We start from the raw sequence: 5,015 nt of genomic DNA, 5'->3' as shown, positions 1-5,015 counted from the left end.
TCTAAACATACAAGTCAAATCACGGAACAGCATTTGTGCCTGGAAGGTCCTGTGCTTGTAGTTCTGCCACTCCATCAACCTCCTGCCCCTGACCAAGTAAAGAACACTTCTTCCTGGGCTATTTCTGGGAATTCTCTAGGGAGCAGGTGAGGAGATGGAAGTGCTCACACACCTGCCTGTTGGCAGCACCCAGCCTATTTCTCTCTCCTGTTCTCATTCCCTTCATCAATATCCACTGTTTGGGAAGCTGCTCCAAGGGCCCTCAAGATCACCATGGACAGTGATGTCCTTCCAAACAGTGTTAAAGCAAATAGCAAATACTTGTAGAGCACAGGCACTGCTCTAGGGACTTTCCACATAGAACTCGTTTGATCCTTTAAACAGCCCTGTGAGGTAGATACTGCATTATCCTTCTGTTTTATGGATGAGGAAGCTGAGGCACAGAGAGGCTAAGTCATTGCTCAAGGTCAAGTAGCAAGTAATAACGAAAGTAGCGATGTCAGAGCTGTTGGTCTTCAGCACACTGCTGACGGCTAGTGTTCCAAGATATGCTCCTGATGCTTCCAACAGACGAGGTGAAAAAATGGTACTAGGTTTATTTTGTATGTAAGAAAAAGGGCTTTTTCCCATCTTGGGGCTGCACTTGGGCCTCTCGACTCCAGGAAACCATCTGTGCTCAGATTCTCTCAAAACCTTCAGTGTAAAACCTCCTTAGGTTTCTCAAGTAAATGCTTACTAAAGGGTATTCATGGCTGGGGGCAGTGGCTCATGTCTGTAATCCCAGTGCTTTGGGAGGCTGAGTGGGGAGGATCACTTGAGCCCAGGTGTTCAAGGCTGCAGTGAGCTATAATTGCACCACTGCACTCCAGCCTGGGCAACAGAGACTCTGTTTCTAGAAAAAGAAGAAGAGGGCCAGGCGCGGTGGCTCACGCCTGTAATCCCAGCACTTTGGGAGGCCGAGGCGGGCGGATTATCTGAGGTCTGACCAAGCCTGACCAAGATGGAGAAACCCCGTCTCTGCTAAAAATACAAAATTAGCTGGGTGTGGTGGCGCATGCCTGTAATCCCAGCTACTCAGGAAAGCTGAGGCAGGAGAATCGTCTGAATTCCGGGAGGTGGAGGTTGCAGTGAGCCGAGATCGCTCCATTGCACTCCAGCCTGGGCAACAAAAGTGAAAACTCCATCTCAAAAAAAAAAAATAGAAGAAGAAAAAAGAGTGTTCATGCTTCCATAAGCGCAGGCAACAGTTTATCCTTGCTCTAGGAATTGGGTGTTTTTGCTGTGCATCAATGGGTTCTTGTATCTCTAACAGTAAAGATCACTAAAGTCATAAACTTGCATTGATCATTGACTAATAATAAAATATAGCTACACTCGAGGAATAGAAACCTCCCCAAACCATTGACTTGATCTCTTTTTGCACGCTTTGGCTCCCGATTTGTGATCCATCTACTTTTTCTTTCTCTCATTTCTCAGGTAGTGATGGGAATGGTGAGCTGTTTGTCCCTTAGATATCACATGAGGTAGAGGGAATATGGCAGAAATGGAAATAGGAATACCTATGACCCTGCTTTTGGCTAGATTGCGATGTAGGCAGCTGGACTCTTAGATTTTTCCATGACCTTTATATCCTCCTCATTGTCTGAGACTCATTTTTTTCTTTCTCAACAATTGCTTTGTGGAAGGTGAAAAAGAGAAACAATCAACTACTTTTTATCAAAATACAAATGACCAATCAGACTTAATGTGGGCCATGGTGGCTCACGCCTATAATCCCAGCATATTGGGAGGCCAAGGCAGGTAGAATGCCTGAGCCCAGGAGTTTGATACCAGCCTGGGCAACAGAGTGAGACCCCATCTCTAAAAGGGAAGGTAGGAAGGAAGGGAGGGAGGGAAGAAGGAAGGAAGGAAAGAAGGAAAGAAGGAAGGAAGGAAGGAAGGAAGGAAGGAAGGAAGGAAAGTGTGTATTTCTTTTTGTGATATTTCCATTTTAACTTAGTGCTAAAACCATTTGATTATGCTTCAGGATGATGAGCTGATAAGAGAATTCCAGGCCAGTCAGTAGGGGCTAGAGGCTGTGTGAGGAGGGTTAGGGAGGGGAGTTAGGGGGCAGGAAAGGAGAAATCTTTCCACTGCTCCAGATTCTCATTCAGGAGTAGTCCTGAAAGACCACTTCTACCTGGAATAAAATAGAACGGCTTTGTCCTTTTGAATGTGGAGGCGGTAGCCTAGGTAGAAAAGGTAAACTAAAAACTAGGTCATAGACCTCAAAGCCCCCCCAAAATAAGAAAATGTTTTAAATGGTAACTGGGGCATAAGCATCTTTGTGAATTAGTATGGAAGGAGATTCATCCTGTCGCTGTCCTAGTTTGAGGTGTTGTGATTGTCTGTTCTGACGCAGAAGGTTCTTGAAGTGGGGGCAAGTCTATCCACAGGCCTTGCCTCTTCCTGATATTTTTTTCTTTTCTTTTTTTTTGAGATGGCGTTTCACTCTTGTTGCCCAGGCTGGAGTTCAGTGACACAATCTCAGCTCACTGCAACCTCTGCCTCCTGGGTTTAGGTGATTCTCCTGCCTCAGCCTCCCAAGTAGCTGGGATTACAAGCACCTGCCACTATGCCTGACTAATTTTGTATTTTTAGTAAAGACAGGGTTTCGCCATGTTGGCCAAGCTGGTCTTGAACTCCTGACCTCAGGTGATCCACCTGCCTCGCCCTCCCAAAGTGCTGGGATTACAGGCGTGAGCCACCTCACCTGGCCTCTTCCTGATTTTTCATACTCCCATTCTATGAGCCCCCTTTGGTCCTGGGTGATAAATTATGTCTCAATGTTGTTGGGGGTCTTTAGCGCCTGTGCCTGCAATTTTAAATAAAAAGCTAGCACAAGGGTGTTGACTGTGAGGGAGCAATAATCTAAGAATGAACATCACAGAGAGACAGCCATCCTCAGTCAATTCAACAGACTCAGCTTGCTAGAGAGAACTCCTGGCAACACGTGAATTAGAGATTGGAGTATCTTGGCATTTTCTGGCCAAGATTTTGTTGTGTGACTTTAGGCAAAGTGCAACTGTGATTAGAGACTGTAAAAGGCTGGGGAGTGAATGTACCAGAGCTGAGTCTGTTTACTGAGCTTGGGAAGATTCTCTGCACTCTGGGGGAATAGAGGAAGCAGCTCTAAGGAGAGAAGGGAGCGGCAGATGGTAGAGTCTTGGAGTTGATTCTGAAGTGTGGGTGGGGGTCAAGCTTCTCCCTTGACCCCCAAGGGAGAGGAGAAAAGTCAGGGTGCACAGGACCAAATACTATAGCTGTGAGAGGAAGCCTCACCTCAGCTCAAGCAGGGCTGTAAGTTGTGGCCTGGACTTCCCCAGAAGAATGCCATGGCATCCTGAAGTCAGTGTGGGGCGTCAGGGTTGAGGGGAATAGAGATAGGATTATATCATCTGTTGGACACATGATTTAGTAATAAAAAGAAAGTCTTATGATTTGTCTTTTAGGGTTATAAGAAAGAAAAATGTTAAAATATGAGTAGCTTCAAAAGACAGATTCAGAACAACCATATGGAAACATCATGTACTTTTAGGGGGCATCATAGGCTCTAGTACCTGAGTGGAGCTACACGCATGAACCTCACAGGGCAGAAGGCAAGGGCTTGGCATTGGTGACAACTGAAAAGTGTTCCAGCAATGCAGCAGAGAAAATCAGGTTGTGCCCAGCAGAAAATTAAGAAAGGATTCACTGGGGTTGTTGTATTCATGAGGCAGGGGTATTAAGGTAAGTGGGGTAGGATGGGAGGCTATGCATCAGTTGTCAAGGAAGGTACTGGATTCCTATGCACTTAGAAGTAAAGTAGATCCCATCTGCAAGTCCTAGGCATCTGGAACCTCATGTTGAGGCAAGGACCAATTCAGATAGGGCAGAAGTTTGCAAAGTTGGAAAAACTGTGCCAGTAATATTGTTGGGAAACCATATCATTCCCAGTTTGTTGGTCTGAAGAACATTTATTATACAATCTTTTACTGTATCTTTGTACTACCAAATAAGAATAATAAACTCAAACCTTCCTCCTAAGACAATATATACAAAAAGGTTAGCAGAAATGTGTTACTTGGAAAAAATTTCCATAAAGGGCCAAGCCAGGTGGCTCATGCCTGTAATTTCAGTGCTTTGGGAGGTTGAGACAGGAGGATTGCTTGAGACCAGAAGTTTGAGACCAGCCTGGGAAACACAGTGAGACCCTGTCTCTATACAAAAAATTAAAAAGTTAACCCAGTGTTGTGGTGCACACCTGTGGTCCCAGCTACTTGGGAGACTGAAGTGGGAGGATTGCTTGAGCCCAGGAGTTCGAGGTTGCAGTGAGCTATGGTCATGCCATGGCACTCCAGGCTGGACAACAGATTGAGACCTTATCTCCAGAAATAAATAAATAAATAATAATTATATAGAGAGAGACAGAGAAAGAGAGAGAGAGAGAGAAAGAAAGAAAAGGAAAGAAAGAAAGAAAGAAAGAAAGAAAGAAAGAAAGAAAGAAAGAAAGAAAGAAAGAAAGAAAGAAGAAAGAAAGAAAGAAAAAAAAAGAAAAGAAGAAGAAAACAATAAAGAAAAATTTTTGACCTGGTGTGGTGGCTCATGCCTGTAACCCCAGCACTTTGGGAGGTGAGGTGGTCAGATCACTTGAGGTCAGGAGTTTGAGACCAGCCTGAACAACATGGCGGAACCTCATCTCTACCAAAAATAAAAAATTTAGCCAGGTGTGCCAGGCACAGTGGCTCACATCTGTAATCCCAGTACTTTGGGAGGCCAAGGTGGGCGGATTACCTGAGGTTGGGATTTCAAGACCAGCCTAACCAACATGGAGAAACCCTCTCTTTACTAAAAATACAAAATTAGCTGGGCATGGTGGCACATGCCTGTAATCCCAGCTACTTGTGAGGCTGAGGCAGGAGAATCACTTGAACCCAGGAGGCGGATCATGCCATTGCACTCTAGCCTAGGCAACAAGAGCGAAACTCCGTCTAAAA

This window comes from Rhinopithecus bieti, unplaced genomic scaffold (genome assembly GCF_001698545.2).
Source record: "Rhinopithecus bieti isolate Rb0 unplaced genomic scaffold, ASM169854v2 scaffold_47952, whole genome shotgun sequence".
NCBI classification, from domain to species: Eukaryota; Metazoa; Chordata; class Mammalia; order Primates; family Cercopithecidae; genus Rhinopithecus; species Rhinopithecus bieti.
Note: the sequence above shows the minus strand (reverse complement) of the source record.